A 14,382-nucleotide genomic window follows, 5' to 3' on the forward strand; every position below is an offset into this window, starting at 1 on the left:
CACAAAGACCACCAGAGACCACGATCAATGCAAGCAACAAAGAGTCATTTATTGGCAAGCTCGAGCCTGGTCCTCTGCTCACAAGGTAACCCGGTGATGCTAAGAGGCCCCGAGCCTTTGTTCAACAGGCCTATTTATAATGAAAGGCGAAAAGTTTTACAGTGTTCTTTTTAATTGGCTGACATAAAATTATATATATGATGTTAAGTTCTGAGTCTCCGAGAGGAGTGTTATCATTATCTTTTAAGTTTGCCTTGGCACCGGCAAGGTCAGCTGCCTGGCCTTTACGGATAAGAGGTGAAGATTCTTTGCAGCTTTTATGAGGGGTTTGAGGGCAATTAGGGAAGAGGCTTTTGTTTACACAGGTGCGGGCTCTTTCTATCTTTACAGTACTACAGTGACAATTTTCACAGCCTGTTCCCAAAATAGCTGATTAAAGACTTCTAAGCTGTTAAAATGTAGGAAACAGTTATGGACTGCTATGGTTTGGATTTGGAATGCACCCCAAAGGCCACGTGTTAAAAGGTTATTCCCCAGAGTGGCATTATTGGCAGGTGGTGGGGCCTTTAAAAGGTGGGCCTACTGAAGGTCTTCCAGTCCTTGAGGGCATGCCCTTGAGGGGCAGAGTAGAACCCCAGCTTCCATACTGGAGAGGAGCTTTGATCTGTCATGCATGCCACACCATGATGCACTGCCTGGCCACAGGCCCAAAAGCAAGGAATCCAACTGATCATGAACTGAAATTCCTTAAAATGTGGCCCAAACAGACCTTCTCTCCTTAAGAGTTGATTATCTCAGGTGTTTGTTTCACTGAGAGAGCCAGCAGACTAACACATGGGCTCACATTGTCTTTCTCTCACACAAACATGCACACAAGTTGCCTTGATACTTCTGAATTAAACCAAAGAGAAAAATTCTGTTGTTTCAAAGACTATGCATAATCTGTGGCTTGGCACATAAAGCAATCAACACAGAAAGACACACTCACCAGGGCTTTCTATGCGCTTATAGTGGTAGGGATTGATGCAGACACCTTCTGCTTGAAGTGAAAAGGAAACCTGCAGCACTCCAGGGGCTTTAGCTCATGGAGGCTCTGAAGATCCAGCCAGCGCCACATGTGGCAGTAAATGACATGAAGCAGTGCCTTCTGGTTGGAGACCTGCAGCCTGCTGTCCAGTGGACAGGGGATGGTACACAGTGACTGGGCTGCCCAGGGCAGCTCAGGGCCTTCTCCAGCTCCTCCATGGTTCCCTCCTTCTTCTTCAGTTTTTTCACCAATGCAGTAATAGCCTTCTCTGACCATTTTTCTTCTTCGTCACATTGTTTCCACCCAAGAAGTCTCTTCATGGCTGGAATTGTGAAGGAAAACAAACTCATCACACTCATAATGACGGTGCTGGATAAGCACTCCTGGATGTGGTGAAATACGGGGGTCTCACCATGTAAAGGGGCAGCAAAGGAGATCACCCTTCATTTACATAGGATTCTCTGTAGCTTCTTAGTTAGCAGTCCTGATGGGTAGAAATCACTATTCCTGCTGTTCTAAAATGTAATCCAAAGTCAGCAACTAGAAAAGAAAAAAAGGGGGAAATGTTTAGAATCACACAACCATAATTAATTTAATTACTATGTGACAGGTGACTATTTTAAGTACTTTTATGTACAGAAGGTTCCTGGCTTACAACTTTACAGCTTTTCTACTATGTAATGGTTTTACTGGGAAGGAGCCCGTTCTAAGTCAGGGAGCATCTGTCCCAGTTTGCCAAGGACTGAATGGCATTCCCCTGAAATTCACATACTAAAGCCGCAGCCTCTTGTGGGACTCTGGATATGGGCCACTAAGGAAGTATTTAGGACAAATAAAGTCATAAGGGTGGCACCATACTCCAACAGGATTGAAGGTCTTATAAGAGGAAGAAGGAGATCCTCAATGCCTGTGCCCAAGAACTGCGGAAGGGCTTTCTTAGCAAAGAGTAAGAAGGCAGCCATCTGCAAGCCAGGTAGACAGCCCTCACCAGAACACTGTCCACACCATACTGGACTTTCCAGCCTCCAGGAGTGAGAGAAAATGAATTTCTGTTTAAACCACCCTGTTTAAGATATAGAGACCAATGCAGAACTATACACAATATTTAATCCTTTTATCAATCCTTTGAAATAGGTGATGGAACTGTTTCCATTTTACAGATGAGTAAACTAAGGCAGTTTAAAAGTAGTGTGTCAATTTATTTATGTAAGCATTGGGATAGAAACAAATTACGCCTTAGTATAATAAGTTTAAATTCTCAACTGATATTGTGATGTCTCTCTTGAGATTCATTTGTAACCCCTAAAAATATACATACCTCAATCAGTAAAAACTGAACTCGATAGAAAGCAGTAAAAATACATCAACCTTAAAACCTCTGATTTATTTCTTAAACTAAAACAGAAGGTAATTACACTTCTGCTATATAAATTTAGCCCATTAGGCTGTTTTCAGTAAACAAGTCTCTGTCTACAGGCAATAGAGCAAGTGACATAGGAAATTAATCTTTGCTTTCACATTGACATGAAACGACACTGCCATGAAAAAGAATGAAGCACATGCTGACATGCTACGCCAAAGTCTTCAGTCAAATTGTCTCACTGAACTTTCCATCTAAGCTGCTCCAGAAGAAGACAGAAGAGTTGAGGTATGTTAAGAGACTCACTTTGGCTGAGATGGGGTAGCAGCTAGTACCAGACACACCATTTCCCAAAATACCTCCAAATCAGAAAACAAATTGTCCAGCTTTTTAAAGGCACCACAGAGCAACTCAGAAAAAATTTAAACGTTAAGAATTTTTTTTAAAAAATTCAAAGAGCTAAGATCCTAGAGAGAAGGAATAAGCAAAGAAGTGAGCTGAATACCTTCTCTACTTTTCCTCCCCAGGAGGAAAAGCCAAAGCTTGTTAGAGAACTAGCATGTAAGCAGAAAGCATCTATGAAGAAGCTAAAAAACTAAGCAGGGCCCCCAACAGCCCAGTAAATCTGAGATTAAAAAACCTGTGGATGAGTGTCCACCAGAAAAGAGGAGCCCTGGTGAATACTCTGGCTTCCAATGGAGTCTCCTGCAGGTGAAGGCTCAGTGCAAAGCCAAAACTGAACAGGAGCAGTCTGCACAGCATCAGAAGCCCAGAATGTCCTCATACCTGACTGGGTAAAGGTGATGAACATCACCCTCTAACAGCTGGACAAAGAATGCAATACATCCTCCTGAGGGAGAGGACATCATCTTCAGCCTCTACAAGGTTTTATTCACAGTGTACAGCATCAATCAAAAGCTACCCAGGCATCTAGGAGGCAGGAACAAATGATCAAAACAAAACAGGAAAGAAACTGACCTGTGAGGCCAACAAACAAATGAATTTCAGACACTGGAACTGCCAAATACAGACTCTAAAATATCAACAATTATTGCCAAGGAAATAGAAGACAAGAGTGAGGATTTTAGCAGAGAACTCCAATTCATAAAAAGTGAAGCAATTAAAAATTCTAGAACTAAAAAATAATCAGTGAAGACTTTAAACAGGAAGATTTAAGGTTAGTTACCAAAGAAAACAGGGTTAGTGATCTGAGAGCTCAATAAAAAAAAGTCTTGAGTTTAAGAAGGAAAATAAGAAAATAAAGATATATAATGAATGCATTAAAAAGGTCTAGCACTCCAAGGGTTTTCCAAAAATGATAGTAGACTCCAGTCATAAATGCATGAAACAAAAATATAAGTCCATATGTTTCAATGTGTCATCTCACAATGAAATACCTAAAAATCTAAGATAACTCTTTAAAAAGACATTATATTTCAAATAAGGTTGACAGCTATCATTTCAACAGAAACGATGGAAACAAGAAGACAACGAAATGACATCGTTAGCATGGCAAATGTAAATAAATAGTAGGTGACTTAAAACTGGCTTCTAGCAGACTAGATCTAAAAGAAACACAGAAGTTCTTGAGGCAGAAGGAAAAAGAATTCAGAAAGAAATAAGGAACTACTGAAAAGAATGAGGACCTCCAGAAGGGTAAATAAAGGTGAAGTCTAAAGGAATACTAATTTCACACAACAATGATATAAATATTTTGTTATTTAAAATATATGTAGAATTAAAATACAAAAAGCAAAACAAACAAGAAAGCAAAACGAGTTAAGTAAAGTCAGTGCTCTAAGCTTCTTGTATTATCTGTAACATGGTAAAGCATTATTTATTACTGCTACTAAAAGTTATAAATTCATAATACAGCAACAACTAAAAGAATAAGCTAAAACACAAGGTAACAGTAGAAACAAAAACAGAATTTAAAAAAATACTTTGACTGCTGGATATGCTGGCACAAATCTATAATTCCAGCAATTCATGAGGCTGAGGGAGAATCACAGATTAGAGGCCAGTCTCAGCAACTTAACATGGCCCTAAGCAACTTAGACCCTGCCTCAAAATAAAAAGGGCCAGGATACTACAGTGATGCAGCCATATCCATTTTTATAGCAGCTCAATTCACAATAGGTAAGCTATGGAGACAACCAGGTGCCCTCTAATAGATGAATGAATAAAGAAAATGTGATATATATATATATATATATATATATATTACACACACACACACACACACACAATTGAGTATTACTCAGTCATTAAGAAGAATGACTTTATCATGTTTGTCAGATAATTGATCTAGAAGCTACTGTGGGCCCCTTCTGGAAGTAAGCCTATGTGGCATTCTGTCAGGAGACAGACATTCCAAACAGGCCACTTGGGGACTAGGGCTCTGCTATGCCCCATGGAAGGAGGCCAACATGGCATGCACCTTTCAGGCCACTAGGGGACTTGGATCCCGTCACCCTTTTCCTGTGTTCTGTGAACAAAATGTTCTTCTGTGGGCTGTAAGACAGTTCTTCTGTGGTCTGAGAAACTGTCACCTTCTGCATTCACATGGCTGTGTTTTACCTTCTGCTACACATATATAATCTGCCAAAAAATAAACTAGTAACTGCTTACACAAGGCTTAGTCTTTAAGGTGTGTGTTTCGCTTAACTGCGATCATATAAAAGACAGTGTTATACGCGGTAAATACAGAAGCAGCTTCCTATGTGACAAGTGTTCCATCTCTCCTGAATAAAGTTCTCCTCAGATCTTGATGTGTGAATCACTGATTGAGTCCCCCATAGTTGCTAGCATCAGCTGTGGGTCCCCTCCATAGTTGCAGACCCTGTGCAACAGACTGTAATGCTAAGTCAAATAAGCCAGTCCCAAAAAGCCAAAGGCCTAATGTTTTTGCTGATTTTCAGAAGCTAATGTAAAACAAGGAGGGGAGAGAACAGAACAGTTTAAGCAGAGGAGAATGAAAGAATGGGACAGAGGATAGAGAAGGAAAGACAGTGGACTGCATCTGACCTAACTTTACCACGTACATATATGACTACACCACAGTGGATCTCACCACTGTGTACATCCAAAAGAATGGGGTCCTAATTAGAATAAGACATATTCCATGCTTGTATAATTATGTCAAAATGGATTCTACTGTCATGTGTAACTAAAAAAAAAAAATTAAAAGAAGGGAGGGCTGGTGTTGTGGATCAGTGGTAGAGCACTTGCCTATGTGGAAGGCACTAGGTTCAAATCTCAGTGCTGCATATAAATAAATGAATAAAATAAAGGCCCATCAAAAACTAGGAAAAAATTTTAAAAAATACAAAATATGAAAATGAGGGAGCTAGGGATGCAGTTCAGTGGCAAAGTGTCTCCAGGTTCAATCCCCAGTACCAAAATAATCATCATCATCATCATCATCATCATCCAAGCATATACGAGAAAAAGGGAACAAATAATAGATGACAAATGGAAAATAATATGATTTAGGTCCAATACCCAAAGTATCAATAATTACTTAAATACAAACAGACTAAACTACAGCAACTAAAAGGTGGAGCTGGGTGGGGAACACCACTTCATGGTACTGTGCTTACAAGAGACACAGATTAATCATAAGGACACAGGAAGTTAAAAGCCAAAGAATGGAAAAAGCTACACAATGTATATTCTAACCCAAAAGATGGCACAGCCAGTTATACATTCATAGAAAATAAAACCATAAGGCATCTCACCCAAGACTGAAAGGGGGAGGGTATGACATTTCATACATTAATGAGGAGAATCCTAGGGTGTACCAGGCATGGATTCAAGGTATGGACTGGGCTTAAGCACAGAACACTGGGCTCTCTTCATGTCACATGAGTACACTCTGTGATGAACCAATGCCTCTTGAGCCTTCCTGGTCCCCAGTAGAAGTCTGCTCTTCCCTGTAGTATGGTATTGTAAACATGTACCTGAGCAGTGGCCTGGCTGTCTCATTAATATGATTGGTTCTCACTCCATATATAAACAATTACACTTCCTGAATAAACCGAGTCTGCGTCACAGAACCTGGCTCCCAGTGTCTGAATTAAGGGGTACCTTTGCACTCACTCCCTTCCTAAGAGACCAACCCACATTTGACAACATTTTGGCATCCAATGTGGGGCCTCAGAGGAAGACAAAGCCCACAGAGCCACTGGGTGAGTGACCTCCTTATGGGGAATCTACCGCCTTCACTTTGAGTTCCCATGCACGAGCGTTACAAGTGCTGTTAAGGAGTAGGCGAGTAAAAGACTTGGAATAGGAGGCTATAAAGATATGGGACAATGTTATAAATTGTGCCCCATGGGTGGCATTAGGTAGAATATGGGATCCTGGATCATGGGAGAGAGTTATACATTTAGCCCATATAAAGGAGATACAGGAGGGTAAAACCTACCCTCTCACATTTTATCCATTTGTTACTGCTCTTTTAGCATGTCTTAGGGGGATTCTTGAGGAAAAGCACTTAGACTTACACGATATTCTGGCTGCACAAGTAGAGCGTGGGGACAGAAGATGAAACAATAAATGCCGATCAACAGGCACCAGTACAAAACAGGGAAAAATAAGAGCTAGAAAAACCACAGGAATTTAGAGATAAAGAGGATGAGGATCACCCACAGCCAAGGCCTAGTCAGCTTTATCCTGTATTGCCTCTTGTGGCCAGAGTTCTATATTACCATCAAATGAAAGTAGGGAATCACATGGGTAGCTAAAGAATCTGTTTCTCCTCCTCCAGCATATTCAAATAATAAACCTTGGGGGCCACATTTTAATGATTTATGTCAAACTAGGGATCGTAATTGGGGAGCTCCCTTACAAGCACTTACAGTAAATGTCAATCAAACAGCACAGAGACATTTGCATTGGTATCCTCATGAACAAAAGACAGTTACCATTATTAGGAAAGCAGTTCAAGAAGATGGTATTCATTCCCCTTACGCTACTCAGTTAATAGAGAATTTTAGTCTAGATCTTAACCCTCCCAAGGACTGGAAAGATTTGTGTCATATGATATTGGACTCTGGTGAGAACCTCCTATGGAGAGCAGGGTTCTATGATCAATGTGAACAACAAGCTGAAAGGAATAATAGAGCAGGAGTACAGTTAATTACTGAAAGTTTACAAGGAGAAGGAATCTATGCTTCATCAGCTGTTCAGGCTCAAAGCCCACCTCAGTATTTCCATCAAGTGCACTTATGTGTCCTGCGAGCTTTAAAAATAAATCCCTAGCAAAGAAGGAACTAAATCACTTTCTCTCTCCCACCCCTTCCTCTCACCCCTTCTCTCTGCCTTCCTCTTCCTCAGCCTTTTATGCTATAATTAATAGCTTTTATCATTTTTTCTTCTAGGATTCTTGTTTTGTTTTGTTTTTCTTAAATGCAATATTTTTTGAGCTCACAATTTTGATCCTACATACCTAGGTTAATGATTTTCTGATCAGTTCTATTTTTATTCAACTCTAAAGTTATTTTTGAACATCTGTTACAGTGCAATGGAGATAAACGTTACAAGGTCTTTATTCTTGTGTTATGTATATGTCATGTGTCTGCTAAAAATCATGTACATGATTTCAAAATTAAGCATGCATAAAATTAAAATTTAAAAAATGGATCCAAATATTTTTGAATCACGTGATTTAAAAAGGTTCAATTTAAATTGGGTGAACTAATAAGAGTGAAATGTCTTTGAAATTGCCTCGCATGTCTCTAGGTGGTCAAACTAATAAAATGTTGATGTTTATAAATGTCTAATATCAATTGATTCTAAGACTTTTCTTCAACAGGAAAGAGCTGGTAAATACTGTTCAGTACTATTGTCTAATATCTTGGTTTTAGAGTAAAATAAATAAATTAGGCTTAACATATAAGATTACTCAAATGTGTTTGTTAGATACATCTGATTGATTTGCAAAGTTAAAATGCTAATTATTAAATAGCATCAAGTACTCATAACTCCTTAAATTTCAGGGGATAACATACTTAAACGTTATTGGTATTTTTGTAGATTGGTGGATAAAAAGTGTTTAAAGATTGCTTTGTGTTATCACTAAACACAATGTAACTAAGAGTTAAGTCCTTACAGGCACAATTCTGTATACAAAAGGCTCCAAATGTTTTAACTGTGTTTCCATTAGAGTACTATAAACAACAAAGTGTTTCTGGGTAAGAAAATGCTTATGTGGTAAACACGAGGGTCTAAGTAAGTGCTAAAACAGTCTATGTGTAAGTAAAGGGCAAATTTCAACAAGTTTGTGTGTAACTAAGTTGGTTATATGTATGTGAAACAACCAGTTAAAGCTACTTAAGATTTATTCTAAGGTCAAATACTAATGTACTGATATAAACCAATGTTCAATCTATATGTTAAAATGACAAGGATTTCTTAGAAACACAAATATACTCTTAACATCATGTCTATTAAATTTTCTTCTTTAGAACAATTACTCTTGAAAATTAGGGTTTATACAATTATGGTTAAACAGCAACTGTTATAGAGTATTGTACTACGTTACAGAGTCGAAAAGAAGCAATAGTTAAATGCAATTTAAATAATACACTTGTGTTAGCATGCTAGAATTTGTAAAGGCTGGAAGCTACAAAAGACAGATTCTTAGACAAGTGTGCCTATATAATTTTCAAGAGAATGTGCCAGAGTCAGAAAGTTTTAGTCAGTTTAAGGCCCAGAATCCTTTGTAAGCTACACAGGTAGGCTTAAACTATTTTTACTACCATAATTATCTAGCCCTAAATAACAGAAATTATAGAGATCTCTACTAAACACAGGTATACCAATAAAAGGATATTTTACAAAAATCAGATGACATCAAGTAGCTTAGCTATATTTTCTGGGGACATCAATGACATTGAAAGTTAAATGTTGTGTTTACACTCCTAATAACTTGGACAGTGTTAATTTTCCCACACAAAGGTCTTGTCCTCTCCAGTCTTTGTTAGGCCTTATTATGGGAACAATTTCTCAGTTCTTCTACCTCCTGGTAAGAGATTATTAACTTCGGTCATCATCATGATATTCATTGACATGTTCCAGATGCTGCAGCATTTATTTTGTATTAATCTCATTTCAGTACTCATTTCTCTTCTTCTTCCCTCACAGAAGCACCTACCCCCAGATGCCTTTACAACCTGCTCTTCCCCAACCAGACTTCTTCCTTGGACCCCTCAAATAACCTGATTTCTAAAAGGGAACTCCAAACTGCTTGCCCCACACCATCTCCTCCCACTTTGAAGCAGCTAGAGCCATCATCACCACCTGTCTTTACAGCACTAAGGAATTCCTAAAGCAAAAAGGGAAAAATAAAGCCAGAACTGGGGACAGGCAGTTAGTGTAGAAATAGGGGATAAAATTGAGGAAACTGAGGACTTGAAATCCATGTGCCTCTGGAATTTAGAGGCCCTGCTGGCCCCCACAAAACTGGAGAACAAAAGAGAACTTAACCTATAAAGGATGTAAGGTGTGCTTGCTTCTTGGGACATTAGAACATCAACTGTGGTCCCCTTCTCCCTCCCAGGAGAGGTCTGTGTTATCAACTTTAAGTAGAACCTGCTTAATATGCTGAATCCTACTACAATGTTAGGATTAGCCTGCATATTCTTCCTTATAAAACTTGCAGTCCTTAAATGTTTGTGGTCCATTTTCAACAAGAGACTCATAAGGGTTCAAGTCAATGAGGTCCTCCTGAAGGAATCCATTGTCCTAGTTCTTGGCTCACAGCAGTTATGTCTCAAGGATGTAAACTTGCAGAGGGGAGCATTCCACTCTGACCACCTAGGAGTATAAAGAACTGCCCCCGATTGGGCCATCAAAACAGACAATGGACCTGCATACACCTCAAACAAATTCAAAAGTTGGGCATCTCCTTGGAATATCAGAGTAATTACACGAATCCCATACAATCCACAAGGGCAAGGAATTATACAAAGAACACACCATGCGATATAAACTCAGTTACAAAAAGGAAAAAGGGGAAAGGAAGGAACACATATGCCCCCATCATACACTCTCAATCACATTCTGTTCACTCTTAATTTCTTATCCTTTGATGACCACAGTATTTCACCGGCCATGAAACATTGGGGTTCCTTTCCTGGTAACACTCCTCTGACATTGGTGTATTGGAAAGACCCCCTATCAAATTGCCTTCATGAACCACACCCTTTACTAACTCAGGGGTGAGGTTTTGCCTGTGTTTTCCTAGAAACTGAATCTACACCAATTTGGAAACCAGCCAGATCAATCAAACACGCTATGTCATATGGAGGGAACAAGAAAAAAATGTTGGCAAACCACGATGGAGGAAATGAAGAGACTCCGCCTTGAGTACACAGAGGGCTCCTCAACTAGGCAAGGACAATCATCAAAACAACAAGAAAACTAAGAAAGGAAAGAGGTCAACATGTACCTCCAGAAACTTGGGGGGTGATCAAAAAGGGTAGCTCAGGAGGTTCAACAAATGGCTCCTGATGTTGATACTTCCCCATCCACTTTGCTTTTCTTAAAGTGTGCTGTTATCACTGTCAATTCACAGTGCACTGGTGCAATGATAATTGGAATCCCCAATCCATCCATGGTGCTGCCATTAGGCTTAGATGCAGAAATCCTGCCTTCTGTCTTAACTTCTAGTATTTCCTTAGGCATTCCTGCCACTTCAGCACCTCCTCGTCAAGCTCAATTTAATACTACTGCTAACACTACTGACAGTTGACTATTCATGAAGTTGTCCAACTGTTCATTCACTTCTGAACTCTCATTATGTGATCACGTGATCTGTTTATGCCTTGATACTCTCCTAGATCATACTATAGGAATCATCACAGGTCTTAGACCAGTTAAATTAACTTCTGTACCTAAGAATAGTTCTACAAATGTCTTCCCCAGCCTGCCTGTCTGCCCATGGATTCCTGCCAATATCACTAAAAATGTAAACAGAATTAGACCATTGGCAGACATCCATCCCCGCCAGTGTGTGCAAAGTCACACTCCCTTTAGAGTTACTCAGTAGCTTTCATCCTTTGCCAGATCTTTAGTAATAAATGACTCAGAATCTGCCCCAAGATCACAGAAAATATATTATAATTCTTCTGGAAGTGCCTCACTATTAGGTACTCAATTATTATGTAATCAGAAAGGATGTTAAGATAAAGCAACTATACTTTTCCTCATTGGGACTCATTTTAATGGAACATCTTCACAAATGTTTAATGTGCCTCACTGTGCTCAGCATCATTTTATTTCATTGTCTCTAATCAAACCACCAATATATCTATATATTGTGATGATTCTACACAGAGCTTCCTGACCAATTGTTGGTCTCCTGGGCTTTCAACTGCATTGTTAGCTAGAGTACCTCCTTACATTTGGGCTATATCAAATGATACTCATACTATCTAACCAATAGTTCTTACTAAAAATGTACAGTTAATACATGCTATAGGAGATTTTGGACTTATTGCATTGCTTTCAAGTATCATTATCACTGTCCTATCTGCTTCAACTGCTGCCATGATAGCCTTAGTACAAACTGGTGCTAATGCCGCAGTGCTAAATGCACAGGCTACCAGAGTCAGTGAAGTCTTTGCTCTTCAACGCCAAACTAATACACTAACACAAGGGGTATCCTAAATTTGCAGCAACAAATAGATCTCACAAATGAAAGAATAGATATTATGCAAATGACAATGCCTCTGCAATGTAATTCCACATTACCCTATGTTTGTGAAACTATGGCTACACTTGACAATGTGACTAAGTGGAGGCAAGAATTAAGTACAGATTTAAGGGGTCCTTGGAACACCTGGTTTCAGAACTTAACACTCAAACTAGGTCATGCAATCATGTCAATCAATGAAACATGAGCCCAACTTGTACTAAATGCTTCTTTCTCCACACGATTATGGAACAAAATCACCTCCATATTTGATACTGTAAATATTGTGCTATTTGGCCTTTCCCTTGCTGGCATTGTAATATCATTTCTATATATCCACCACCTTTGTAACAGAGCCTCAAAAATTGAGACTAGACAGGTCATGTTAACTCATGTTATGGTGGCAAAAAAGAAAAAGTGGGAAAATGAGGAGAATTCTGGATTGTACCAGGCATGGATTCAAGGTATGGAATGGGCTTGAGCACAGAACACTGGGTTCTCTTCATGTCACATGAGTACACTCTGTGATGACACAATGCCTCTTGGGCCTTCCTGGTCCCCAGTAGAAGTCTGCTCTTCCCTGCAGTACAGTATTGTAAACATGTAACCTGAGCAGTGACCTGGCTACCTCATTAAAATGATTGGTTCTCACTCCATATATAAACTATTGCACTTCCTGAATAAATTGAGTCTGTGTCACAGAACCTGGCTCCCGGTGTCTGAGTTAAGGGGCACCTTTGCACTCACTCCCTTCCCAAGAGGCCAACCCACATTTGACAACATGTTAAGGGTTGACCCACCACACAGTCATCTCACCCTCCAATTTATATGCAAGTTATAATGGCATCCATAAACATAAAGCAAAACCTGAAAGATGATAACCCCACAATCCAGGAGGGAGATTAAAATATTAACTGAGAAAACAAGCAAACAAAACTTGATACATATAGAAGAGAGACATGATTGAAAACTTGATCAACTTCATTTATGTAGATCACTGTTAGGGTTTAGATATAAGATGTCCCACACAAAAACTGATGTGTAAGACAATGCAAAAATTTTAGAGGTGAAATGACTGGGTAATGAGAGCTTTGACCCAATTAGTGCATTAATCTGCTGATAAAGATTAATTTGGTGGTTAACTGTTGGCAGGCAGGTTGTGGCTGGAGGAGGTGGGTCACTGGGGGAGTGCCTCCAAGGTATATTATGTCCTTAGTGAGCAAGTTTCGTCCCTCTATGCCTCCTGGTTGTCATGTTCTGAGCTGCTTTCCTTCTCCACACCTTTCTACCATGATGCTCTGCATCACCTTGGGCCCAAAGCAATAGAATTAGCCATCTATGAACTGAGGTTTCTGAAATCCTGAGCCCCAAATAAGTTTTTCCTCTTCTAAAACAGTTTTGTCAGGTCTTTTGGTCACAGTGATAATAATGTTGACTAAAAAATCACTATACACCACAAATGTAGAATACAAAATATTTTCAAATATACATGGAATACTTACCCAAATTGACGACATATCAAGCAAATCTCAATATGCATCAAAGAAGTAAAATCATTTAATTACTAAGATTCTTTAACTTTTTTCTCTTTTCTATTATCAGGAATTGAACCCAGGGACACTTAACCACTGAGGCACGTCCCCATCTTTTTTTATATTTTATTTAAAGCCAGTCTTACCACGTTGCTTAGGGGCTCCCTACGTTGCTGAGGCATATTTTGAACTCACAATCCTCCTGCCTCAGGCTACCCAGTTACAGGGATTACAGGTGTGCATCACTGCACCAGGCTCCTTTAATCTTAATTTAAGAAATCAACAAAAATATTATCACTGAAAACAACCACACTTTTTAACCAATGAATCAAGGAAGAAATTAAAGTGGAGACAAAATATTTTTAACTGAATGAGTATAAAAATGACATCAAAAATTGTAGGATGTGAATTGAGCTATTATTAGAGGAAAATTACAGCTTAAATGCATACATTAGGGAAAAAAAAAAACTTTTCAGTATTCTATGTATCTACCACCAAGGGGAAAAAGGAATACTAAATCAAACCTAAAAAAGTAGAAGTAAATGAGAACAGAAAATTTTCTTTTAAAATAGACTACAAAAGAACCCTGTTAAAATCAAAATTGGTTCTTTGAAAATACTAATAAAATTGGAAAAATCCTTAGCAAGACTAATTAATAAAAGATAAGGCACAGATTACCAATAACAGGAATAAAATGGCAGAAATCATTACTGAGTCCCAAGTTTAACAAGATAATTATGAACAACTCTAAATTGCATAATTG

At 38.9% G+C, this 14,382-nt stretch overlaps 1 long non-coding RNA gene across 2 annotated transcripts in view; it reads right to left on the reverse strand.

The window, feature by feature from the left end:
• Positions 1-1,110: 1,110 nt before the first annotated feature.
• The window catches only part of LOC306652559, a 30,156-nt gene continuing 16,884 nt past the window's right edge, over positions 1,111-14,382 (reverse strand). For both annotated transcript variants that reach the window (XR_013761452.1, XR_013761453.1), the window contains one exon: positions 1,111-1,567. This is a non-coding gene — a long non-coding RNA (uncharacterized lncRNA). The remainder of the gene's footprint in view (positions 1,568-14,382) is intronic.

Source organism: Sciurus vulgaris (assembly GCF_902686455.1).
Source record: "Sciurus vulgaris genome assembly, contig: HiC_scaffold_286_arrow_ctg1, whole genome shotgun sequence".
NCBI lineage: Eukaryota > Metazoa > Chordata > Mammalia > Rodentia > Sciuridae > Sciurus > Sciurus vulgaris.